This window comes from Vicugna pacos, chromosome 2 (assembly GCF_048564905.1).
Source record: "Vicugna pacos chromosome 2, VicPac4, whole genome shotgun sequence".
Taxonomy (NCBI): Eukaryota; Metazoa; Chordata; class Mammalia; order Artiodactyla; family Camelidae; genus Vicugna; species Vicugna pacos.
The window spans coordinates 13,742,527-13,770,257 of record NC_132988.1 but is presented as its reverse complement, the minus strand read 5'-3'; the positions used below and the strand labels follow the sequence as shown (position 1 = coordinate 13,770,257).

The following is a 27,731-nucleotide window of genomic DNA, read 5'->3' as shown; positions in this document are numbered from 1 at the left end:
TTAAAGAAGTCCTTTTATCATTTCTTATAAGGCTGGCCTAGTGGTGATGAACTCCTTTTAACTTTTTCTGCCTGGAAAACTTTAACTCTCCTTCAATTCTGAATGATAATTTGCCCAGGTAGAGTATTCTTGATTGAAAGTTTTTTCCTTTCAGCATTTTGATTATATTGTGCCACTCCTTCAGACCTACAAATTTTCTGCTGAAAAATCTGATAGTCTTATGGGGGTTCCCTTGAATGTAGTAAGTTGTTTTTCCATTGCTGCTTTTAAGATTTTCTCCTTGTCTTTAACTTTTGACATTCTAACCATGATATATCTTGGTATAGGTCTCTTTGGGTTCACCTTATTTGGAACTTTGTGGGCTTCCTGGATCTGGATGTCTATTTCCTTCCCCAGGTTAGGGAACTTTTCAGTCATTATTTATTCAAATAAGTTTTCTGCCCCTTTCTCTCTCTCTTCACCTTCTGAGACCCCTATTATGTAAGTATTGGTGTGCTTGATGTTGTCCCATAAGTACGTTAAGCTATCTTGAATTAATTTCTTTCTTTCTTTCTTTCTTTCTTTCTTTCTTTCTTTCTTTCTTTCTTTCTTTCTTTCTTTCTTTCTTTCTTTCTTCCTTCCTTCCTTCCTTCCTTCCTTCCTTCCTTCCTTTCTCTTTCTTTCTTTCTTTCTTTCTTTCTTTCTTTCTTTCTTTCTTTCTTTCTTTCTTTCTTTCTTTCTTTCTTTCTTTCTTCCTTCCTTCCTTCCTTCCTTCCTTCCTTCCTTCCTTCCTTTCTCTTTCTTTCTTTCTTTCTTTCTTTCTTTCTTTCTTTCTTTCTTTCTTTCTTTCTTTCCTTCTTTCTTTCTTCCTTCCTTCCTTCCTTCCTTCCTTCCTTTCTCTTTCTTTTCTTTCCTTTCTTTCTTTCTTTCTTTCTTTCTTTCTTTCTTTCTTTCTTTCTTTCTTTTTTTCTTTCTTTCTTTCTTTCTTTCTTTCTTTCTTTCTTTCTTTCTTTCTTTCTTTCTTTCTTTCTTTCTTTCTTTCTTTCTTTCTTTCTTTCTTTCTTTCTTTCTTTCTTTCTTTCTTTCTTTCTTTCTTTCTTTCTTTCTTTCTTTCTTTCTTTCTTTCTTTCTTTCTTTCTTTCTTTCTTTCTTTCTTTCTTTCCTGATTGAGTGAGTTCCACTGTCCTGTGGAACTCTTTTCTTCCTCTAGGTTGGCTGTTGAATGTATATAGTGTGGTTTTTAGTTCAGTTACTGTATTCTTCAGCTCTTTGACTTCTATTTGATACTTCCTTATATTATCCATCTCTTTTTTGTAGTTCTCACTGTGTTCATCCATTTTTCTCCTAAGTTCAGTGAGAATCTTTATGATCATTAAGAAGAAAAATCTCTTTATTAGGTAAATCACATCTCCATTTCATTAAGAACTTTTCCTGAGATTATATCTGGTTCTTTTATTTGGAATGTATTCCTGTTTCTTCATTTTTCTTGACTTTCTGTGTTGGTTTCTATGTTTTAGATAAAATAGCCGCTTCTTCAGTCTTGAAGGAGTGACCTTGTGTGGGACATGAACCTTATTGTTCAACACTGCCCTTAGCTATCTAGCTCTTGGTTGTCTCTCAAACCTTTGTGATTGTTCAAGCAACCTACTTTAGTTTTAGTGGCTCCCAGTAGTTGAAGTTGTGCCCAAGGGGAGGTTCTCAATCAATGCCTAGGTTCAGGCTGATTGGAAACCAGACTCTGAGGTTTGTTTTTAAAGTATGCAAATATATACAGTCCTGTGGGACCACATATATATATCCTGCTGGCACCAGAGCTAGGTGATCTAGAGGTGTCCCTTAGTGGTAGCTACAAAATTGGGGCACCAGAGGAAGGTACTTTCTCCTTTCTGGGTGATACCAGTGAGCTGCAGTAGGAAGAAAGAGAGCACAAAGATGCACCTGCTGGCCTCCATCTTTGGAAAGTAACCCAGTAGGTCCTTAGACGTGTGTTAAATTAGATGTCTGCCCCTTAGTCCAATGCTTTAATAATCAAACAAGCTTCTTTCACATAAGATCTGGACACTTCACAATTGGTTGCCTCTCTGCTGGTATATGGGGTGGGTGAGTCTGAATGAACTAGCCCATTTTTAAGAGTTTTTTTCTCAGATCACTGTAGCCTGGCAGGTCTCATGGATGTGAGTCCCATTAGTTTTCAAACTAGATGTTTGGTGGGGTGGCTCATGTGTCTCAGATGCAGGTATTAAAAGTTAAAAGTACCTGATGGGGTTCAAACTCTTAGCTCCCCAGGGAGAAGCTCTGGGTTTTGAGTTCCCTCCTGATTTCGGGTTACCACACCACCATTGGTCTTGAGCCTCTTCTACCCACTTCAGTGTGATTTTTTTCTCATTTGCCTGATGTGTAGGAGTTGCTTGGTAGTTATTGTTTTTCCAGAGGAAATTGTTCATATGTAGCTATAGATTTAGTGTGTCTGAGAGAGGAGGTGAGTTTAGGATCTTCCTTTGTCACTATCCTGAACTGAAATTTTCAAATATGGGTCTTTGAGACCTTCCCAGATAGCACCAGCTAAAATTACTACCCTTTAAAAATGTCCTATAACTCTAATCATATTAAACCTTATTTATAGTGGTTAGGGCTGATAGTTTATTTTCCTTACTGGATTACAATCGTGAAGATGATGCTGTGTTCATTTTTATGACTCCCTCAAGGACTAATGGAATGTTTGGAATTTGGTGGGTTCCTGAACTGTGTGTAAAATATTGAGAGGCAGCAAGGGAAGGAAGAAAATAAATGTATCTATACACACACACACAGTATCTTCCTTATCCTCAAAGCATATAGTTTATAAAGAAATATAGTTGCATTCATATTTCATGCATTAAACCGGAGACTTCAGGTTCTAAATAAGATGGTAAACTAAAAATGGTTGCTGGCTCTCTCTCATGTACAATTCTGGAGATGTCAGAAAGGAAATCTCCACAATCTGGAATAAAAGGGGAAAATTTCAACCTAATGAAGGACAGTAACCAAAAATCTACAGCAAATATCACGTTTATCAGAATCTCTAGATGTGATATTATCTAGGCATGTGTTTGCCATACGTAAATGAAACCCAAACAGCAGTGGTATAAACACACAGGGATTGCTTTTTCCTCATAACAGACAGGAGGTCCGAGGATGGGCAGCACAACCTCATAAAGCATCAGTGGTGCACAGCCTCATAAAGCATCAGTGTTCTAGGTCCCTTCCACCATCCCACACACTCAGCTTTCATTCTCAGCTTCTTAAGGTGCTTTCTGCCCCTCTAGGTAACCACCATCCAGACAGGAGGAAGGGGATGGAGAGAAGGGTAAAGGGATGAGGACCAAGCCAGCTGGGCTTTCTGAAAGCACACACCGGTTTGTCCTCCTAACATCCCATTGGCTTGGACTGTGTTACACAACCACCTTTAGTTGCAAAGGCAGTTGCATATTGTTTCTATAAACAAAATTGGTTTCTGGTAGAAAGCGAAAAATAGAGACTTGAAATTGGATTGACAACGGGTAGTTTCTGCTTTGTATTTGCTTTAGTTTTGAGAAAAACACAGTGATCCACACCATGACCACTACCTTTCAAATTAGTATTTGACGGCTTGGCCATTGCAAAAAGACAAAAAAAAAAAAAAAAGTGACATATCACTGTCATATTTCTGCTACAAACTGCAGAAACTATATCTAGCTGGCTTAAAAGAAAGTAACTTATTAAGCAATATTAGTTACCTTATTGAGTCTATAAAGCTGACCACAGATGCAAATTTGGAGCCTACGCAACTAGGAACAACACCCAAATCCAGATCTGCTCCTCACAACTCTACCAATCTGGGTACTGGGTGTTACTGGGTGTTACGGGGTACTGGCAAAAATTTCTGCCACAAGCCAATCTGTGTCTTCTGCCTCTCTTCTGCAATGACTCCTCATAGAGCTTTATTCTTTACATCAATCTCCCTTTCAAAGTCTGCATTCTAGTTGCACAGGAGTCTGGAAAAAGCAAATTTCTGTCTCTTGTCATGGGAGCTGGGAATTTATCAGGAGAGAAACCTCTTTGAATATCTAGGAAGGATGTTTAAACATGCTAGGTGGCTGGAAAGAGTGATAAATATCTGTTACAACATAGAAGGATGGGAAAGAAAGGGACAAAATTCTCATTTTCAGATGTTTATCTTTTACATAAATACCTCTTCAATTCAATCAATCTTTAGAACTAATAAGAGAGTTCAGCCAGACAGCCAGATATGTGATCAATATATAAAAATTCACTCCTCTTTAACAACAGCAACCAATTAGAAATTTTAACACAAGATATTTTAATAGCAACAAAACCCTATAACATACAGAAATTAAGCTAATAAAGAATACAAAAATACTGGAAATATTGCATGACTCTGTTAAAGGATATTAAAAATACCTAAAAAGCAAAATACCATGATAATAGATAAGATGATTTAACATTTTAAATGTTTAATTCCTCCAAAATTAATCTGTAAATGCAGTATAATTTTTTAAAAATTCCAGAAGGATTTTGGGAGGTAGATCAATAAAATGATTCTGAAATATATTTGGTGAATATCTAAAGGCAATTTTGAAAAATAAACCAAAGCAATTGAAACAGTGTCACAGGATCAAATCTTTAAGCCAAGAGGGCAGAGTAGAAAGTCATGAAACAGGCCTGTATACATACATATGGGAATTTGTTATATGATAGAGAAATAAAATCAGAAGAATTGATGGATTATTTAGTAAATAGTAATGAGAAAATTTTCTCATTGTAAGGAGGAAAATACAATCAGATCCCTATTTTACATAAAAGTAAACTCCAAATGTATTTTTTAAAAATCTAAAGGTCAAATGTAAAATGAAAGAAGAAAATACAGGAGACTATCAGGAAAGGAAAGGATTTCTTTTTTTTTTTCTTCACACTATGACAGTTGTATTTTATTTGTTCAAGGACTCATATTGCAAGCATTAAACCAAGCATGGGCTTTGATTCTGTGAACCCAGATTCAGAGATTTAGGAAGATAAAAGCAAACTGAGCCCCATGTACATGGATGAAAACTAAAGGCTCATGGTTAATTACATTGTAGTTTTTAAGTTTCTACAACCTAGAACTAGAAGCCAGTAGTCATGGGTCCTTTAGATCCTTCTGGATGTCCCATAGGGTGTCTGCACTTTTCTTGTGTTGGGCAACCTCATCATCCTTCAGCTTCTGGTTGATAAAACTGGTTAATCCTCAAGCATTCAGGATACATGGAAAGCTCAGGAAGACTTCATTCTCGATGTCATACATCCCCCTTACCATTGCTGGCACTGGGTGAATCCTGGAGATATTTTTCAACACGGATTCAATACTATCAGCCACACTTAATCTAATAGCCCAGTTGGTGTACCCCTTTAGGTTGATGACTTCATAGGCACTGTTAACCACCATCTTATGCACTCCTTCCAATTTTCACTATCATTGTCCATTCCCATTTCTGGATTCAGTTCCTGGAGAGAAACGGCTGCCACTTTCACCCCACTCCACATAACCACACTTGAGTTGCCATGTTCTCCCAAAATCCATCCATGGCAGCTGCTGGGATGAATGCCAACTTTTTCCGCCATAAGATAACGGAATCTAGTAGAATCCAGACTACACCCATTTTCAATCACACAGTGTTTGGGTAATACAGTTAGTCTCCAGGTAATATATGTGAGAATATCCACTGGGTTAGAAACCACAATTATGATGCAATCAGGACTGTACTTGATGATCTGAGGAATGATGAACTTGAAGACATTAACGTTCCTCTGCACCAGATTGAGACAACTCTCCCCCTCTTGCTGGAGAACTCCTGCAGTCAAAACCACAAACTTGAGATTGGCGGTCACAGAGTAATCTTTATCTGCCACATTTTTTTGGTGTCTGAAGAAACAAGCCCCATGCAGAAGATCCGTCATTTTGCCTTTGTGTTTATCTTCCAAAATATCCACAAGAGCAAGCTCATCAGCCAGAGACTTTCCCAAAATGCTGATGGCACATGCTGTGCCAACTTTCCAGCACCCACTACAGTGATCTTACTGTTGGGGACCATTGCCTCTCCTTCTGCAACTGGTGCGATCAGCTTTTCCTTAAGAGTTGCCATTGTGCACACGGGTGAGAAAATTCTCTAGATGGCTGTAAGGGTGCCACAAAGAAGACAAGGTCAGCAGCATGTGTCTCCTCCAGCACAGGATCTGCAAAGAGCAGGATTTCTTTAATAAGGTTGCAGGTTGGGTCCTCTGGGAAACGGTCTGTAAGATAGAGATTTCACGCGGGAAGTTTATTGGGATATGGGCTCAACACAGATGGAGGAATGAAAGAACCAGGATCCTTCTGAATTGAAACTTGAACTGGGGCAGTCTCAGTCTGATTCCATGAGGAGCTCTGGAGTTGGGACAGCTCTTCTGATTTGGACTGAGTAGACTCAACCTTTATTCTTTGCATAGACTAGTCATTGGATGCAGGCTGTCCCCAAGAAGTGGGCATGACCCTGGGAAAGGCAGCTAGTCAGGGACATTGCCAGAGTTTCCCACCTCCTCCTCTTGGCTATTGGGTACAAATGCTGCTAAGAACATATGTATACAAATATCTCTTTCAGATCCTGCTTTCAATTCTTTTGGATATACACTCAGAAGTGGAATTGCTTGATCATATGGTAGTTCAATTTTTAACTATATGAGAACTTCCTTAATATTTCACACAGTGGCTGTACCATTTTTCATCCCCACCAACAGTGTACAAGGCTTCCAATTTCTTCACATCCTCCCCAACACTTTTATTTTCTGTTTTTGGGATAGTAGCCCTCCTAATGGGTATGAGGTGATATCTCATAGTTTTGACTTGCGTTTTTAAATCCAATTAAAAAAAAATTCTTCCAATCCAAGAGCATGGGATATATTTCCATTTCTTTAAATCACCTTTAATTTCCTTTATCAACATTCTATTTCACTTCTAGTGATTGGACTGTTCAAGTGGTCTATTTCTTCTTGATTCAGTTTTGGTGGATTCTATGTTTCTAGAAACGTGTTCACTTCTTCTTGGTCGTCCAATTTGTTGCCATATAGTTGTTCATAGTATTCTCTCTCTCTCTCTCTCTTTTTTTATTTCTGTGGTGTTGGTTGTAATTTCTCCATTTTCCTTTCTTATTTTATTTATTTGTGTCCTCTCTCTTTTCTTCTTGGTGAGCCTGGCCAGAGGTTTATGTAATTTGTTTACTCTTTCAAAAAACCAGCTCTTGGTTTGATTGATTTTTTTCCTATTGATTTTTTAATCTCTATTTTATTTATTTCCTCCCTGATCTTTATTATTTCTTTCCTTCTGCTTATCCAATTAATTTTTTAAAAGTAAAAATTTTGTCTTTTATAATTGTAAAAGCAATACATGCTCATTGTAGAAAATTTGGAAAATTTAAAAAATCATAGTGAAAAATATCTCAGAATCCTGTTACTTTAAAATAATCAGTGCTAAAATTTTAATAAACTTTGAATAGTTTTGAGAAATAATAATAGTAGTAAGTAATGGCTTGTGCTTAATTTATCAAACAAGTGTTTAGCATAGGAAAATAAAATTTCCATAATTAAAAAAAAACAATGCTAATACTTTGGTTTGTATTTGTGTCTTTCCAGTCTTTTTTCTGTCCATATTTCTGGATGGCTGATGCTAAGCCATACTGCCCCTTCTAGGTGAATGCAACCCTGCACCAGGGTGTGTGGCTTGATAAGCAGGGCACAGCTGGATTTCAAATCTCACTTGTCCCTAGGGCAGGGACACTGTGCAGTGAAGGACTTGTACACATATGTTATAGTTCTGAATATACCTATGGATTTTGTTTTATATATATATTTTTAATAAAATATGAGAGCACACTATTTGGTAAACTATGCTTGGATAGAATATAATTAATTTCAGTTCGTTCCTATTTGTCAGTTAAATTGTTTTCAAAGTTTGGATATTACAAAATCTTGTTGGTATGACAATACTTGTACATAAATCTTTATATTTAGAATTATTTCCTTATGAAAAATTTACTAGAAATTGCCTTGAAAATTAAATTTACTAAGTGCTATTATGTGCCCTAGACTGTACTCAGAAATACATAGATAGAGATATACAATCCTCATTACAGACCAATGATGTAGGTAGGTACTCTGGTTATTGTTTTTGGAGAGAAAGCTGAGGCACAACAGAAATGAATAAGAATACTTAGTTATCTGATCCAGGTCACAAAGCTGGAAAGCAGTAGAAGTGGGTTTTGAACACGTCTGTCAGCTGTATCTGCTGTAGAGCCTGGGCCCTTAACACGCTATGGTGATTCACTTTTAAAGAGAAGACAGATGGATTTGAGAAGAGTTTTAATAATAAATAAGCCTTACATCATCAGTGGAGTAGACCCTGACCACTTGACAATTTCCACAGGAGACAAGACGATTCAAAAAGCAATAGGTTTTTATTAACGTATTTGTTAGAAAGAAGAATTTCTTGACAGGATGATTGGTATTCTAATAGGATATACATGGTTCATTTCTGAGCTCTTCTTAAGAAAAGCAACTTTAGAAGGCAATTTAAATTTAGATTGAATTTGACTACAAATGATAAATCTTCATGTTTTTTTAGTTTAGATTCCAAGTTATCTGGGTCAATGATGGGATTGTGTTGATGTCCTCATCTCAGACGGTTCACTTCCCTAAGATACACCTTAGCTTCTGTTTTTGTTAAACAGAGGGTGATACCCTTTGTCCGCTTCCTTACAGAGATGTTAAGATATTGACTTCAGTCTTCCAAGCTCTGTGAAAGATGAATGTATGCAAGTGCATGCGTTAATGAGATACTGCTCTCTTTTATTCATATAATTCTGGATTTTTGATATTTTAAGTATTTAATAGCTTGAGAAATGTATACAATTTAAGACATAATTACATTTTTAAGTTGGGCTATAGGAGGTAAGATAAAGGAGGAAGTCTTATCTGGCTTCTAAGAAATCTAATTTCAGTACTTACACATATTGTATACACAGCTAAAGAGGGTAAAAATAAATAAAATGAGAAATTAATGAAAAGTACTAGTTAGAAATGGTTGATATTATGTTATTGACATATGCATTCACAACCAATGTGCTTATTTCTAACTTCTTAGCTAATTATTGTAACTTCTAAAGCAGTAGGGTTCAAATCAATTGCTGTTTCCTGGATGCATAATATTAAAAATGCATCTCCAAACCAGAACCCATATCTTGCTGGTGGGAGTGAAAATTGGGATAAGCACTTTGAAAACCTGTTTGGCAGTATTAACTAAATCTTACTGATATACACAGCCTGTCATCCAGCAATTACACTTCTAAGAGAATGTATACTTGCTTATGGCAGAAAACTTGGAAATAGAGAAAAGCACAAAGAAGACAATAAAAATAAACTGTCATCCTAGTATGGAGGTACAACTATTGACATTATTAAGGAAAATCATATTTTACACACTGTTTGGTAGCAGACTTATTTCATATAATAAGGTATTGTGAACATGTTTCCATTTAGTAGATATTCAACAATATTTAAAAAACATGTTATAATATTATAACATGACTAAACCATAACATATAGTACTTATCATAATTCTGTCTTGTTGGATACTTAGGATCTTTCTAACTTTTTCACTACATTTAAATAACATAGGTCAGTGGTAGAGTGCATGCTTAGCATGCACGCGGTCCTGGGTTCAATCCCCAGTAACTTCACTAAAACAAAAAAGTTAAATAACATTGTAATGGACATTCTTATATATACATTTTTAGCAAACATTTGAATATTAGAATAAATTCCTAGAAGTGAAATTTCTGATAAGTTTTAAATATTTAGATATAAATTGCTAAAAATTACTGTATCTTATATTCCTTTCAGCATGGTATGTTATTGTCCAGTATCCAACAATAGGCATAATTATTATTTCTAATCCTTGCCAAATTTATAAATAAAAACAATTGCCTCTTTTTATAGCTTTACTTAATATGGTTGGATTTTTTAAAATATTGGCTTTTTTTTTTAGAATTCTCTGTTCATTTCCTTTGACTATTTTTCTATTCTTACATCTTATTTGTTTGAAAGAATCCTTTATGAGGAATAGCAACCAACATTCTTTCCTTATTTCATGTGTTGTAGTTTTTTTTTAAGCTTTACTACAAACTTTCTATATTTCAAATTTCTTTTCCAAGCCATCAAAACAATAATACTTTGATTTGTTCCCTTGAGGAAGCAGAACTTAGGAGAAACTATCACAGATAGATAGCATTAGGCACCTTTGTTGGACTTCATTTCTTATGTTTTCATTTCATGTCCTTTCTCTCCCATTTTCTTTTCCCTCTTCTTTACTTTTAGGAAAACTATTTCTGCTAAAACAATGACTGTTTCACTCCCAGAGGGCATAATGGGTATATATGAAATTCATATTTGCAGGGGGGGAACTAACATTCTTAAGTGCCTACCAGGTGTCAGGTACTATACCAGACACTTCACTACATTAATTCATGTCATCCTTAAAACAACCCTAATGAAGTAGGTATTACTTCCTTCATTTTATAAGCTGAGGAAATTGAAGATCATTCAAATTACATGTCCTTTCTTTCCTGTCTTCTTCCCTTTGGCCTTCTTTTTTAAATTTAAATTTATTTTTTTTTTAAATTGAAGTACAGTCAGTTACAACGTGTTAATTTCTGGTGTACAGCATAATAGTTCAGTCATACATGTACATACACACATTCATTTTCATATTCTTTTTCAACATAGGTTACTACAAGATATCAAATATAGTTCCCCTGTGCTATACAGTATAAACTTGTTTATCTATTTTATATATAGTAGTTATTATCTGCAAATCTTGAACTCCCAATTTATTCCTCCCCCCCATCCTTGTAACCATAAGTTTGTTTTCTGTGTCTGTGAGTCTGTTTCTGCTTTGTAACTAAGTTCATTTGTCTTTTTTGGTTTTACCTCCAACTTACTCCTTCTGAAGTCTTCACCATCTTTGTTACTGCAATTCTATTCTTCCAGCTGCTCAGGCCAAAAACCTCAGAGTCAGCCTTGTCTCTTTCCTTCACACTCCACAGCTAGTCTGTGAGGAATCCTTGTGGGGTCATCACTGCCAACCCCATCTCCATGGTCCAATTGCTCCACTCTTACTCCTGGATTATTTCAGTAGCCTTGGGATAGGTTTCTGCTTCAGCCTTTACCCCTTACTGTCTACTTTCAACCCAGCAGTGATCCTATTACAGTGTGTCAGAGGATGTCACTTTTCTACACAAAACCCTCCAATGGCTTCCAACTCACTCAGAGTAAAAGCCTCATTTGATCCTTCCTACTCTTACCTCTCCGACTTCTCCTTTCTGCCACCTTGGCCTCTTGGTTGCTCCCAGCACACACAGGCACATTCCTGCCTCGGAGCTTTTGTACGTGCTGTGCTTTCTGCCTCAGAAGTTGCCTGCCCGGATATCTTGTTCCCCAAACTCCTTCAGGCCTTTGCTCAAATATTATGTCCAGAGGCTTTCTTTGATCATCTCTTACTCTTTTCTCCCCCAGTCTAATTTTTCTCCATTGCGTTTCTAATTATATGACAGACCACATATTTTCTTTATCATCTGTCTCTGCCGCCTGGAAGGCTAGGATTTTTATGTTTTTGTTCTCTGCTGTGTCCCCGAGCCTTAGAGGGATGCCTAGCACGCAAAAAACACTCAATAAATATTGGTTGAGTAAATGATCCTCCCACTTCCTAATTGTTAGAACAGGCCAAGGGGACTCGCTGGGCAAAACCTCCCCACTCCTACCCCAGCTTTTTTTTAGGAGCCGCTTGTCTGCACTTGTTATCGGTGGAAGGCTGATAAATCCCAAGAAGTATTCGCAGCAAATGCATTCCTGCTGCCTTCATCAAGTACAGCAGTGGTGGGAGACTTACAGAAGGAAGTGTGAGGTTTGCATCCTCTGATTACCATGGGTGCAAGAGAGAACCTGAAACTAGATATACTTGATTTTGGTTGTCTCCGGGTGGCATTCATCGAGAATGCAAGGAGGAAGATACTTCCTCCAAAGGAGAATCTGATGCCGTGCCAGCAGGGTGCCACCACAGTGGGAGAAGCTCCACATCCGCCTTTGCAAGACATGGTGTGGCCCAACCTGCTCAGATTGAGGCTCAGCTCAAGTTTCAGCCACATCAACTGTAGGGTTCTGAATATGTCAAGAGGGCCTCTAACCAAGAATTTGATTCCTCCTCCGGGATTTAAAGTCCAGAAAGCAGACCTCTGTCTTTGCCACCCAAGAACGGAAGGTGTGTGGGAGGCGGAGGAATGGACTGGGGAGGTGGCGATGCCAGCCTGGCAATGGGCACCGTCTCTGGTGAAGGGCAGCTAGCTGGCCAACCAGCGGACGGGCCGTCCAGGGTCCGAGATCTGGGCTCTGGGAAGGATGGTGAGACAGGGCAGTGCCAAAGGCCCTCACCACTCTCGGGGTGGTGCGGAAATTGATCCCGACGTGCTCTCCCATCTTCCGCGGAGTCCTGAGTTGGGGAAGCTTCCCTTTCGCCCTAGAATTGTCCGAATTAAAGAGCCCTCATTTTCAGGAGGAAAATCGCTAGTGAACTGCACACATATCCTGACGGACAACTCCGATAACGCTGACTCCCCTTGAAAAACAAACCAGCCGCCCCGCCCCGCTCTCCTCCGGGTCCCAGAACCTGGGCACGTTATTAACATCTACGAGGCCTCGTCTCCCCCTGCCCACTTCGGGGAGTTTGCCAGAAGTGCAAGGCGAACGTTTCCATCCCTCAATTCGCCTCTCAGCAGGCTGTAATAACATTTTAGGAAAAAAAGAAACTGTAGTGGGGAAAGGGCGCCGATGGCTGCCGTTAAACCTCTGGGAAGTGAGAAATCTAAAACGTCTCAGTAGGAGTAGATCTAAATTTCAAAGTAGAGTCGTCTGACTTTCTCCACTCAGCAGAACCCAAGAAACGAGCCTTTTAGACGTACTGTAAGGCTGATTTATTTTCTGCGTGTGTGGTGAGAGGAGTAGGGTGAAGGGGCGCAGTGCCGGCGAAAGGCGAACCCCCAAGGGCGAGGTGTCCTCCATTCCGCAGGGTTTAAGTTTCGGTGGAAACTTTCTCTCAGAGACTCCTCCTCCTTCACCTTGGAAACGGGCGCCGGGGCGGCCTTGCAGCGGAGCCCGCCGCCCCGCCCCCTCGCACCGCGCACCTGGCAGCCGCGCGCCCCGGGGGCAGGGGCGGGGCTGAGGGCGAGGCAGAGGGCGGGGGCAGAGGCGGGGCTGGGGGCGGGACGGCGCTGGTGGGGACAGGGGCGGGGGCCGGGCCGGACGCGCGCTCCCCCGGGCCGGCTGGGCAGGTTGGGCCCCGCCCCGGCTCGGGCCCCGCCCGCGTTCCCGAGGGCGCGGGGTAGGGCGGGAGAGACCGGCAGGAGAGGGACGCCCGGGAGCCGCGCGGCTCAGGTACCCGCTGACGCGCCGTCAGAAAGTTGCGCTCGGACCTTCTCCAGCCTCCTACTTTCTTCCCGGGCCCGGCTGTTGAGTTGGAGCCGGGCGGGGAGGAGCCAGGCCGAGACCTGCGAGCGGCCGCCGGCCAGGGCGCGGAGCGGACTGTCGGGACCCGGCGAGGAGCCCGCTGCCCCTTCCTCGAGGTAGCCAGCGCGGGTGGCGGTGCCCAGGACCGCGGCACAAACTTTCTGGATTGTTCCCGGACAGTCCTAGAGAGCCCGGCACCGCGCGGCGAGGAGGAGCCGCGGCCGCTGACAGGTACGTGGTATGCGGATCTGAGATTTGCGCCTGAGGCATTCTTTTATTTTAGGGGTCAAGGGAGGGGTGAGAGAAGTGTCCCTTCCCTGCATTCTCGGACTGCGCGGGAGGAGCAGGAATTGGGATGGGGGCCCCGCTGGGAGTACCTCGAACAAGATCAGTGTGTCAGGCCGAGGCACGGGCGGGAGGAGGTGGCTCCCAGAGCTGTGGAACCGGGCGTTACTTGGTGACTGATCCCGGGGGAGAGCCAGCTTGTTTTGACGGAGGAGGATGGCACCAGGGCCCTCCACCCCTTTCGTTGGTTCCTGGAGCTAGAGAGCCGGGAACCTACGGGAGGAACAGGCCAAGGAGAAGAGATGTGGGGCTCAGTTTTCCCTCTCAGAACCTCTTTTTTACACAAGAGACAGAGGCAATGCCACTCTGAGGTTTGCAGCACTTTTCTGTTGTGAGGACTTACTTGCTGAGTGCCTCTTGCTCAGTGTCATCGAGTTCTCTAATGAAACTGCGTTCGAGTCGTGGTGGTTGTTACTGATGATGATGATGGGGTGTGTGTGGCCGACTCCAATCTTAACAAAGGTCCCTTGTTAATTTCATTTGTGCTAAGGAGTGGAACTAGCTGCTGTTCTATTTCAAGTCTGGCCAGAGCGAGGTGTCGGTGGCAGCGGTAGCCTTGTTTGCTTGGGACTTTGCGAATCACGTGGGCAGGTCTGATGAATTAGCTCAGCTCTGTCCCACCCACTTGGATCCATCCATTCTTAAAAGACCCGGCTTCCACCAGTCAGCAGATGCTGCAGCGTTAGCCATCCAGGTGTGGGGAATATTCCCTGTGGAAGGAAGGACCCTCAAACAGAGGAGAGACAGCTGTGAGGAGTAACAGTAAACAATGAATACCAGTTGTTGCTTCCCTGTGGATTGAACCCACTCCCTGACTTCTCTGGAAGGGTCCTGCTATCAAATTCATCTCATTAGGAAGTCAGCTGCTCTCTGCTAATAGCCATAGCAGCCCTGATGAAATTATGTAGGTCATTGAAAAATAATTCTTGCATAATCACCTTTATCCTGTTGATTAGTGAGAGAAAAGATTTCCTCTCCTTAATGTACCATGCCTGGTTGGCAGCATCACCTGCCTGACCTCAAGTTCACTTGTACACCTGGCACTGGACAGAATGTTTTCCCTGAAACTGCCCAAACCACAACCGAAGTCTGCATTGGGGGAACTTTAGTGGTCTTCTCTGGACAGAAACTGAGCAGGAGATTCAGTCCATTAATTACATTAATGCAGCATACTTGTTGGCTTTAGATAACTTTTCTGATAATTAACGGCTGATTTCTTTTAGTTCCAGTTACTCCCTTTCCACAGAGCTCGTAAGAATTGTGCCTATGCCTGCCTTGAAATAAATAATGTTTGGGGTGCCATTTATCATTTGTCCTGTAGTTTTAGGAACAGGATTAAATTGTGTGGGGCAGGTGGAAACGTCAAGAGAAACTGAGTGTCACTGAACTAGGTTCAGAGAGAGGTTTAGAATGGTCTAATAATCTTGGCCCAACTGCCCAACTAGCTTCCTTCTTACCTCTAAATAGAGACCCTATGGTTGTATCACTTTTAATGTAGGCCTTTGAAGACCATAAATGAAAGGGCTGTTTTAGCACAGTGTCAGTAATGCGTTGCTGGACAGTTCTTCGCAATAACTTACCCTGTTTGGTTCAAAACACTTTCTTTGCAAAGTTATTTCTACCGTGATAGGAAGTCAGTAGATTATCTCTGCAAATCAAAAAGCAGATGTACAAATTATGTAGAAATAGAGAGGTACGTATTAGAAGCAGCAAGGAAGAGTTGCCTGAGGAGTGACTTTTGAAATTATTTCTTGTATTACTTTAAAAATGAAAACATGATAAGGAAGCTTCCTCTCTCTGCAAATATAAAACAGAATTGCTTTCTCTGATCTTTACTTATATGCTTGATCTTTATTCTATGTATATTTGTCTCATAGGGCAATGCATAAGCCCTTTGAAGAGCTGGACCCTCAGATTCTGGCCTTGGGACACAATTTACAGCTATTTCACTCTTATTCTCAGCGACTTCCAACTCTTAGTTTTTAAGCCTACATACGAGAACAGTGCTCAGGAGTGACCAATAACTTCATTTATAGGGATCTCTTAGTGAAGACAATAACAGAAGGTCACACGTTTATAGTGCTTTATGAGCATCAAAGTACTTTCACAGGTACCACATTTGTGCTTTGTGATTTAACCATTTCATAGCTGGTGCTATTATGTTTGGATTACACATGAGGAAAGCAGATGAGATTCAGAGAAAATAAGGAACTTGTAGGTGCATACTTTGTTCCTATATATGGTGGACTCAGACCCCAATGCAGGATTTCTGATTTAGAGGCCAGGCTTTTAATTTTTTCTCTTCTGCATTTTGTGAAGTATTTGGTTGTGAAATGGGATCTTATTTCTCATTTATCAAAATGTGTGCTCACTGGGGACAGGACCTTATATAAACATGTACTTATATACATGTATATATGTGCATGTAATCTTTATATCCTTCCCATTTCAACAGTGTAGCTGCACCCCTGGAGGTGGGATGAGTGAATAAATGCCCCAGTTGTTGAAGGAACTTTTGGTAGGGTCTAAATTGGAGGGGAGGGAATCAGAAAATAGTAATTCAAGTATGTGATTTACAAATATGGAAGTAATTATAGGAAGAAACATCTAAAAGAGTTGAAGGAGCATCTTTTGGGGAATGGAACTCAAGGGTGAGGAAGGGCTAGGCAGGAGTCTGCTGTTTTTGGCCAGATACCTTTTAACCTTATACCATATATTTGATACTATTTATACATATATTATTATTATGTTTTTAGATATCTTTTGGCAAGGATGAAGATTCATTTTCAAAATTTTACAGCCGAAAGGGATCACAGAGATTGTTAATTCCCAGTTTTCTCATTTTGGAGATGAGAAAATTGAGGGATAGGAGTTTAATTGTTTCACCAAGGTCACATGACTGTGGAGACAAACCACTCCCAGCGCAAGTTCACGCCTTTCCCCAGGCAGGTCAAAATTTCCCCCATGCTTGTGATTCCTCAGTTACCTTTCCAGGCACTTCTGTTTTCTCCTTTATCTGGTTTTTATAATGTTTGAAAAGGTTACAGGACTGTGGATTCAAAAGCGGGTAGTTATCTCTAATTCCTTGAGTTTCCATTATGAAAATGCTTCAAATCGTTTCAGAGTTTGCAGGATCTATACTTCTTTTGGAGATTAATTCTGCAGTATTTTAAAATTAGAATTAGAGACACTTGGCAGTTTGTCTGCAACAATTTTCAGGAATTGACAGTGTTCCTCCGTTGAATATGATAACTACTGGAGTTTGGGCTAAACTTTTATCCCTAGAAGCTATTAGTAACGGGAGATGCTAGGGGGCCTTTCCAATATCCATATGTATTGCTTAATTTTGAAGTTCTGAGAATAAGGAAACAACTGTCTTCCAAAGGAGAGGTAGAGGTAGATGATATTTTAGAGCTATAACAGAACAATTTCTAACACCCTGTTTTCCCTTTTCTTTATACATAAGATTTTCTCCTACTTCCCTTCTAATTGTATCACTAACTTAAAATAAAAGTTTATTTTTCTAGATAATGAAAAGATAACTTTCAGGTATAGGATTTAGCATTTTTATATTATTTACTTAATTATGATATGAATCCTATCTGTTCCCTTAGAATAATCATGATATGTAACTTCAAAGCTGAATAAAATTCTTGATTCCATATAGTAATATTTTGAGACACTTTCATCAAAACTGGATAATACTTTCCTATGGTAGAAGCAAATTAAACATAGTTGGTTTAGCCTTGAAGAATTTATTTTTACAGAGAGTTATCTGTATATGTAAATAGATAGCTAAGTTTTGGCCAACAGTAGGTTGATTTTTTTGTATTGTACAGGGAATTTTGTCTGTTTCATGTTTTATCTAAAAACCAAAAACAATGTATTTCTGAAAATGAATATAAAATAAAACATATAAAAAAACTTTATTTTTTCTGATTATACACACAAAACATATTCATATTCAACATTCAAACATTACAGAAATATGTAATGTTGAAAGTTAAAGTGCACTGTAAGCTTGTGTTCTAGAGAAACTGCTGTAAATAGGTATATGTTTCTTCTCCCAAATTTCCCTATACTAAAATATATTTGTTATTGTGATTGTAATGACAAATGGGGTAATATGAAACAACTTTCAACTGGTTTTTATTTTTAACATAGTAACTTAAGAGTGTATGCATGAGCATACATTCAGAGCATTCTGGCAGTATAGTATTGCATCACAGGTTATTTGAACAATTTCCTATTGTTAGAAATTTGGGTTGTTCCTCACTTTTCCACAGTAAGAACAGTGCTTTAGAGAACATCTTTTAAAGTATATCTTTGTTAAGAAAAAATAAAGTATATCTTTGTACATTTGTGTAAGTGTTTTGTGTAGGAAAGTTTTATGAAAGAGTCAGATATGAAAATGTTAAACTTTTCTAGTTTATACTTTTTCCTAATAGTGTCCCTAGATTTTAAATTATATTAATAGCTTTTTTCTTTTTGAATGTATCAGACTGAAGGTAGAAATTATTAATATTTGACCAGACTCTGAAACAAGAGCCCATGGTAACAAAAGGCACTGAGCTTTTAGGTTAAAGCTCATCTCATTTCTTCACATTTCAGGTTTTTGCTTCTAATGTTTTCCCCAAGAGAAGAAAGTAATTGATAACAGCTATAAAAATACCCTGCAGTTGTTGGAGGAGCTGCTAATTATTTTTTATGGAGCATAGTTTTTAAAAAAATTTTTCTTAAGAACACTATTCTAGGACATGCCATTAAGGAGTTCAGTGAACCCTCTCGGTTTTGCAGAGTGCAGAGTGAGTGTATTTTAGCTCTTCATGTATTTAAGTTTACTTCTGTTGAAATGTTGGTCATGGGTCAGTTTTAAGATCTTTACGCCTGTAGAAAGTCCCAGGAATTGATTTCACTCATCTGTGTGTGCAAAATGTGAAATAAGATACTTTGGCAAAATTTCATGACTCAGGCTCCTTGAAACAGGAACATTTCAGGAATTCCTGTGGCAAAGTTTTTTATTGACCATCTTAGAGAGTTGATTAATATTTTCGTTGAGTCCAAGCTCTGTTCAAAACCATTCAATTGGATTATGTTTCATTCCTCAAGATGAGTGTCTTCTGTTTTGTTTGTGTTCATGGAACTTGTACTTGGAGTTCATTCCTGATTTTCTTTGTATTACATCAGAATGAGTATAAAAATATACTAATAAGCATAAGTGTCTGTACACACACACACACATACACGCACAACCTATTTGAATAGACACACGTATGTATATTTATGCATAAGTGATATAAGCCATACTTTAAAAATATAATCATCAGTAGGTCATCTAGCTTGACTACTTTGTGCGTCCTCATAATGAAGATGATGTCTGCCCATATTTATTTTATTAGGAAAAATGGTTCTTGATATTTTTCATATGAAAAATTCCTTAATAAAATAAAATTCCTTAGGAAACAGGGAAACTTCATAGGTTGAATATAGTTCTTGTGTTTTGATTTTTTTGTGTACTGACCTTGCTTTGCTTCAGGAAACACCCGACAACTTGCTGTTTACTTAATGGTGATTGCTGATTTCTTATCAGTTTGATTTAAGTTTGAGCTTTCAGTTTCCTCTTTGTACTTCTCCACTGGGTTACTGTTTAGGACTTTGTGTGTCTGATTCAGAAGGTGGACCCTGCAGTTGCTGTTGATAAATCAGCTTGGAACTTGTGTTTAGGTGTCTGGGGGCTGGTTTTGTTGCCTCCTGCCTTTTGTTCTCTTAAAGTAGCCCTACGTCTTGATCATGTTTTAGGATTAGTTTGCCACCTGGGAGTGGTTATTTCTCTACAGTGAATCACAAAATGAGTCGGTTTGATGAGGCTTCCTGACTCAAGCCTGACTGACTCAACCTGCTGTCCATGAGCTTCTGGCAGGGTAGGCATGCCCGGGGCAAACTCTGAGCTTGGCCTCCTTCCCTACATGGGTAATCTCCACATCTGCATCCTTGTGGCTGTCCTTTGGAATCCTGAGCTTGCTTCTCCATTCCTGATAGGTCTCCATTTGGATCCTGACATCAAAGTAAAATATAGGGAGACAAGAGTAACTCATCTTAATCACCTAGCAGAGAACTTATTTTGGACAGAATCCTAGACATGTTTGTTGTTGATGGTTCACCTCTTACTATCACATGGGCAATTGTAATATTTTTGACCTTGTTTTTGTTTCCAGTTTTTCCTTCTATGATCCATTTTCACGCCATAATCAGTTTGATTTTCTAAAGTATAGCCTTGCTCATGTCACTGATCATGGTCCTTGTTGCCTGCTGGGTAATGATTCAACTCAAGGTGTGATGGTTGAATTTAGGTGCCAAACTGACTGAGCCACAGGGTGCCCAGAGACTTGGTTAAAGATTATTCTGGGTATGTCTGTGAGGGTGTTTCTGGATGAGATTAACGTTTGAATTGGTACAGTGAAGAAAGCAAACTGCCCTCCCACCATGGGTGGGCCTTGTTCAACCTGCTGAAAGCCTGAATTGAACAAAAAGGCTGAGTAAGGGAGAATTCGTGCTCTCTGCCTGTCTTTCAGCTAGGATATCCATCTTCTTTGCCTTTGGCCTTAAACTTGAACTTGCACTTGAACTGTATTACCAGCTGTCCTACTTCTCTGGTTTACCGACTACTGATCTTGGGTTTTCTCAGCCTTCATAATCACATAGGCCAATTCCTTGTCATAAATTCTGTCTCTCTGCCTCTGCTTCTGTCTGTCGTCTCTCTATATATACACAATTCCTTCATATTTATATCTCCTATTGACTCTGTTTGTCCAGAGGTCCCTGACTAATACTCAAGACATCTATGCTCTGGTGCCCCGAGCAGGTCTTCTGCTCTGGCTGCCATGCCGACCTGTTCCTCATTCCTTAGCACACCTACCTGTTCCTCTTTCTCCATCTCTGCTGGGACCAGTCCTTCCTCCTTCCAGTTATATCAGTAATGAGAATTCTTCAAAGCCCAGTTCAGAGCCTGTGTCCTCTGTGAAACCTTTCTTGGTTATCTTTTCCTGTAGCAATTTCTTGGCATCCGAATCTCTGTACTGAAATTTTAGGAATTTAGTCATTTGCTGCCTTCTAGTGTTATCTTTTATACATTTGTGTTTCTTCCCAAACGTATTATAAACTCCATTAGAACTCAGACCAAGCTCTGTACTTCTAAGTCCTCCAGTGTTCTTGGTTTTGCTTCATGTAGTGGAGTGTTTACTGATTTTTTTTTAAGCACTCAGCTCTACCAAGGAAAGGAAGGCAAGTGTGGGGCATGTGTGCCCAGTCCCCCATCTCCAGCCCATGGAAGAAATGTCTAACTCATTTCCCACAGGACCCAGAACTCTTTATCAGTGCAGTGCTCCAGGGAGACTCTGCCAGTTGTTTGGAGTTGTTACTAGAAATGAAACTTATATATCATCCTTGACCTAGAGCCAACTTTTCCTAAGAAAAAATTGAGTCATATTTAAAGTTCTGTTGAATTGGCCCTTTTCTGAGGTGCTGGTTTGCAACTGTTTTTGCTGCCATCTGCTTTGCTCTTGTCTCTTGCAATTTCCATTGCCCTGCCTCGGGCTAAGTCTTTTCATATCTTCCTCTGTAAATATGTTACGGAGCATATTTGTGTCAATAATTTTGAACAAAAGTGAAGGAGATGAAATATGGGAAGCGAGTTGTATGTTCCTAGGCAATTTGGGTTTGTCAAATTTTATGCACATTTCATTCAAGCTCTGTATGATTCTCCCCATTTTCCTGCAATTGAATGTAGTTTTTGAGGCATGTCATTGGAAATCTGACCTCACCGTGCTCTTTGTTGGGTCTTTTAAGCTAAGAATATTGCAAACCCTCTGCACTTTCCATCCTCCCTACCCTGTTCTCCAGCACTTGTCTTCTAACATATTACAGTTTACTTATTTCTTATGTGTGTTGTTTATCATCTGTCTTCCAGAATAAGAACATAAAGCTCCAGGAAGGGCCGGGGTCTTGGCTGGATTAGTTTTGACTGTCTTTGGCTTATGTCCCAAGACGTAGACCAGCGCCTGCCATTCAGTAAATGTGTGTTGAATTGAGTGGGAGTTTGCTGACTTGAAACCATTCACCCTCACATCTCCTTGTTGTCTAGGCTTTCTGATGCATCCTCTGGGACCTCTCTTTCTTTTTTCCTTCTTGTTACTGAAGATCCCTTCTATCTGGATTTTAATTCTTTCAAACCACACAACTACCTCTTCCCTGGGTCTGTGCCTTTGTAATAGCCATGTCAGTAGCAGGGGTAATTTAGAGTCCCTTGACTGTTCATGGTTTACAAGGCAGGATGCCTTGTACCGTCTCATTGGCAGTTTTTCTGAGTCTGTGACAACAATGAATTTTTTAGGGTCTGTCTTTCACCAGAGCATGCAAGTTAGCAGTCTTGTCCCACCAGGGGATGCAGCCATTCATCAGTGTGTGCTGGGCATACCCAGTGCCAAATTGTGTATAAGGAACATGCTTCTTCAACAGCATCTTCTGGCTTTCCAGGAACAATCATTATATTTCCCAGAAGAGTGTGTATATATGATATAAGGTCCTCAGGCAAAGTGGTAAAGATGAGAAAGGGAAAAAAAGAAACAGGCAACCGCCAGCACGTTTATGGAACACTTTTCAGTGGAAAGTGTTTGGCTAGATGCTGAAAAACTATTGTTGCCTCAAAGTTACTTTAATAGCAGGAGTTCCATGTGGACCTGTCCAGCAGGAATTGGAAACACAAGCATGGAACTGAAATAGTTGTCCTGAGGACGCAGATCACGTAGAGATGAGGTGACTTTCAGGTTCTCCGCCAGTAAATTGCTGTTGCTGCCCTCCTGGCCTTTCTCCTTGCTGAGCTACGAAGGTGGAGCCATTTTCTTCCTCAAGGCCTCTGTTCCTGCCTCCAAGCCATGGGAGTGCTCAATAACTATTAGTGTCTAATGATGATGCCGGAATATTCCTCTGAGCAATTGGAGAGCTGAAGTCATGTCACATATTGACAGGTGCTCACAAATCTCCTTTTGCTGTTTTGAATTATCACTGCCAGGGGAGTTGTATACAACTTATTCTGGCAGAGTGGTCTTAAATATTCATTCCTTTTAGCTATTACTTTAAGAGAAATGCCAGCATTTAGTCTTCAGGCTGCCAGGAGCAATTTTGGAGAAACTGTATTATAACTTTTTCAAGATACTTACTTCACGTAGCTCATTTATTTATACATTAATGTATTAATGTTATTTTTAATAGTGGAGGGACATGCACTTTCAGGTTAGTGGAAAGTCAGGGGTGAAGTGGAGGTCTTCAATCATGTGTACTCCCTGGTAAGTTAATTTGCAAGTATTTATTGTTGTGGGAGGCACCATGGGAATGGTGGAAAGAGGATGCAATTTGGGTGCAAATCTGTTTCAAATCCCTGCTTTACTGTTTAGTAAATGTGTGTCTTTGGGCCATTATTTTCCTATGATGAACTTTAGCTTCTTTGTCTTTAAGTGGTGATAATAATGCCTGTCCCAAGAACATGACACGTGCAAACTGCTTAGCAAGGAAGTAATAATCACTACATGGTGGTTGTTACTTATGTACTGAAGCTCTATTAGCACTATTCTAGAGATTGTTTGGGGAGGGTCTTTCAAAAGGTAGGTAAGATATCTGTCTGCAAGGCCATGAAAATGGTGACATATGTATTTGACACACAAAAAATCAGGACAGCATGTGATGAAGTGTTATTTGTACAGAAAGTAAGTACAAGAAACCAGAAAGGTAGAGGTCACTGAGGTCATAGTCTTTAAGAATCATGATGGGGGTTGTTGTATTAGGATTTCTTTGGTTGCAAATGATAGAAATGTAAACTGTACGGAAAGGGGATGTATTGGCTCACGTGGCCAAAGGTATGGGAGAAGTTTTGGTGGAAGCCAAAACTGAAACCTCCTATACCACCAAGACGCCCTGTCTCTTACCCCTACTTCTCTCTGAGTCAGTTTTCTCTCCACAGCTGAGGCATGGCTGGCATGGATCACCCAGAAAGAGCGCCTGACCTTCTTCTTTTAGTCTCCATCTCAAAATCCCAGGAGTGGCTCTGGTTGGCCTCGTTTGGGTGACACCTTTGTCCATGTGGCCAGGGGCACAAATTATTTGGTAATTGGCAACCCCATCTAGAATTACATAGTTAGGATGAGGAAGAGGAATTTGGTCATTCTCAGAAGAAAGGAGGGTGTTGGACGCAGGAGCAGGAGGTGTGTTTACTTTGAGGGGGAAGAGGACAGCTTTAGCTGGTTGCAGGGAGAGAGGCAGGTGTGCAGAACACTGAAACAAAGGCACTGAGTCTAGAATGAGAAAATGGGTTGTATTAGTAAAACAGGATCAGGTAGACTCAGGGTGACTAGTTTGAAGGGGTTGGTTGTGGATTCTGGACTGATCTGATAGGGCATAAATCCTAAGAACCGACATGGAATTGACTTAGTCATGTTGGATCCTGGCTTTTATTCTTTAAAAATTGGTTTCATTTTGTAAGCAGAGTATTTGAATTGGTAATTTGAGGACTAAGTTGAGTGCACTTGAGAAGTTACACTCATTGAGCACAGACAAGGTAGTCTTTGTAGTCAAGAGGCGGATGTCCATCCTGGCAGAACCTTAAAAATTACATGTTATCAAGCATTTATCTTACTTTTCCTATTAAAAAAAAAAACAAACCAACCCTATATTTCAGAGTAACCAGATAGATGGTTTGAACAAAAATTTTATTTTTAGAAGAATTACAGCTAATAAATGCAGAAGGAATGATATAAAGAAAGTATTATCATTTTGTTACCCCGAATGAAATAACAGATCCAGGGAATGATCACCAGTGACTGCTACAACTATTAGGTCGAAGGCTGATGGGGAACTTTATAATTGATGGATCAGGCTAATAACCCCTGAACCCACAGATTAACCCTAACATTACAAAAAGAGAAAGAAGGAGATAATTCGTGCTTCCCAATTTGATGCAGTAGGAAATATACAGAAACCATCTGAAGTTTCTTGCCAAAAAAATGTAATGTGCTTCTTTTTTTAAGTTAATCTCTTTTTATTAAGCAGTTACTCTATTAGTAGCTATTAGCAGGTACTGAAAAGAACAATGTGGGTAGAAGCATAGTGCAAATCACAGCACTATTGTTAGTACCAGGAATATACATGAGAAACCCCATGATTTTCAAAATAAAAGGTGCCTGATTTTCAACTTCCAATCCAAAGATTAGATCAACAAGAGAAAAGCTAAATATATGATTAAGATCACAATTTTTAAAAAAATTTTTTTTTGAAGTATAGTCAGTTTACAATGTTGTGTCAGTTTCTGGTGTACAGCACAATGCTTCAGTCATACATGAACATGCATATATTCGTTTTCATGTTATTTTTCATATAAGTTACTATAAGATCTTGAATATCGTTTCCTGTGCTATACAGTATAAACTTGTTTATCTAGTTTATGTATATTAGCTAGTATCTGCAAATCTCAGACTCCCAGTTTATCCCTTCCCACCCTCTTCTCCCCTCTGGTAACTGTGCGTTTGTTTTCTATGTCTATGAGTCTGTTTCTGTTTTGTAAATAAGTTCATTTGCCTTTTTTTTTTTTTAGATTCCACATATAAGTGATATCGTGTGGTGTTTTTTCTTTCTCTTTCTGGCTTACTTCACTTAGAATGACAGTCTCCAGGTCCATCCATGTTGCTGTAAATGGCATTATTTTATTATTTTTTTATGGCTGAGTAGTTGAATGTGATTCTGATGAAGACTAACTACTGGCTTATATGAAGCACAGGAAACAGAGGACCATGTTAAACAACACCCTGGAGATGACAGCCAAATCCAGAATGTAGAAATTTCTATAGGACAGATTACTCAGTTTGTTCAATTAATAATGGCAAGAAAAACAAAAAAGGAAGAGGAACTATTATTAAGAGACATAACTAGGTTTGGGTCTTGATTTGGCTAAATCAACAAAGTTGTAAATTATGAATATAAAATTATGAGACAATTTAGGAAATTTAACTCTGGATAGGAGGCAAATTAAGGGACTTAAAAAAAGGAATGATAATGGGATTATAATTGAAAAAGAGTCCTTATTTAAAGATACATACTGAAATTTTTTTCAAATTATATATAATATGTTTTCTATGACTGTTATAACAAATTACCACAGACTGGATGGATTAAACAATAAATATTTATTTGCTAGTAGTTCTGGAGGCTAGAGGTCTAAAATCAAGGTGTAGGCAAGGCCATGCTCCCTCAGAGATGCTAGGGGAGAATTCTTGCCTCTTCCAGGTTCTGGAAGCTGTCCTTGGCTTGTGGCTGCATCTCTCCACGCCAACTCACAGGCCCTCTCTTGGGATGTCTGTGTCTAATCCCCCTCTGCCTCTCTCCTATAAGGGTACATGTGATTGTTTTTAGGGCTGACCTGGATAATCCAAGATAAATTCTTCCTTAAGATCTGAAGTTATAGTCACAGTTTTTTTTTTTTTGCTGTAAAAGTAATATTCACAGTTTCTGGGGATTAGGAAGTGATGTATCTTTACAGGCCACTTTTTCTGCTTATCTCAGATATGATACGTGAAATTTACTTTAAAACAATCCAGCAGAGGCAGACAGTGGGAATGGGAGATTCTGGGTGGCTATACATCGTTCATTCTTTTTTTTTTTTGAGTTATAGTCAGTTTACAATGTTGTGTCAATTTCTGGTGTAGAGCACAAGTTTTCAGTCATATGTGAATATACATATATTCATTTTCACATTCTTTTTCACCCTGAGCTACCACAGGATCCTGTATATATTTCCCTGTGCCATACAGTATAAACTTGTTTATTTATTCTATATATACCTGTCAGTATCTACAAATTTCAAACTCCCATTCTGTCCCTTCCCACCCCTCTCCGCCCCTGGCAACCACAAGTTTTACATTGTCCATTCTTGAGCCGAGTCAGGCCTGTTCATGTACTACTCTCTCTACTTTGTATGTGTTGAAAACTTCCAGAATAAAAAGGGGAAACAAACAAACAACAAACAAAAAAGATAAACCAGAATGCCTTAGTAATCAGTTCCTCTCAGAATCTGGAATATCCTGTATTAACCCCTAGTAAGTATAAACCTCCAATTTTTTCTGTTCGTAAAAATTAGTTATGAGATGTCTAACATTCTGGTTAGTCCATCAGGCTTTCACTGCCTTTTCAGACATACTTTGTACTTCTCAAGAAAAAGAAAAGGATGAATGGCCCTTCATTTGAAATTCAGAACTTGTAAGATGGAAGGTGACCTGAGGCTTAGATAAGAACCCCCTTTTCCCTTCCTCACGAAAATACTGGTGAGTGCAGGAGGCGGCCTGGTCGTCTTTGGAAACTCATGGGCCAAGTAACTTATCACAACATCCTTGTCAAGCAGATGGAATCATGAAGGGGTCAACATTTTTACTGGAGGCCTATCTTTCAGGTCTGTTTAACTGTGATCATAAAATGTCCAAGTGAGCTGCAGCTTGGCGCATAGTATCCTCCTTGGAGTAGTTCAGTAGTAATGAATATTTTTTCTGTGAATTACTCTTTTTAATGTTATAAGGCTTGAGATTTTAATTATGAATTCTAATCTGTTTTATTCTGTTTTTCCTTTAAAGTGAAAAATAATGAGATTTTCATGATTTCTCTTCCTCACCCCTGTGCTGGGACGATTTCAAGGCATACATTTCAAAATAACCACACAAGGCATTTCTCAAAGAGCTGTTGTGGCTTGTGTATACAAGTATATTTCTTAAAGTACC

The 27,731-nt window shown here is 39.5% G+C and overlaps 1 protein-coding gene and 1 pseudogene across 5 annotated transcripts in view; one reads left to right on the top strand and one right to left on the bottom strand.

The window, feature by feature from the left end:
- Positions 1-5,268: 5,268 nt before the first annotated feature.
- On the bottom strand, positions 5,269-6,137 carry LOC140699929 (L-lactate dehydrogenase B chain-like; annotated as a pseudogene).
- Positions 6,138-13,377: 7,240 nt separating this feature from the next.
- The window catches only part of FHIP1A (FHF complex subunit HOOK interacting protein 1A), a 228,095-nt gene continuing 213,741 nt past the window's right edge, over positions 13,378-27,731 (top strand). For 4 of the 5 annotated variants that reach the window (XM_072975715.1, XM_072975678.1, XM_072975671.1 and 1 more), the window contains exon 1: positions 13,379-13,809. The gene's annotated coding sequence lies outside the window, so the exon portion shown is untranslated. Of the gene's footprint in view, positions 13,810-27,731 lie in introns of all 5 variants that reach the window. The other variant, XM_031692593.2, reaches the window with a different exon arrangement.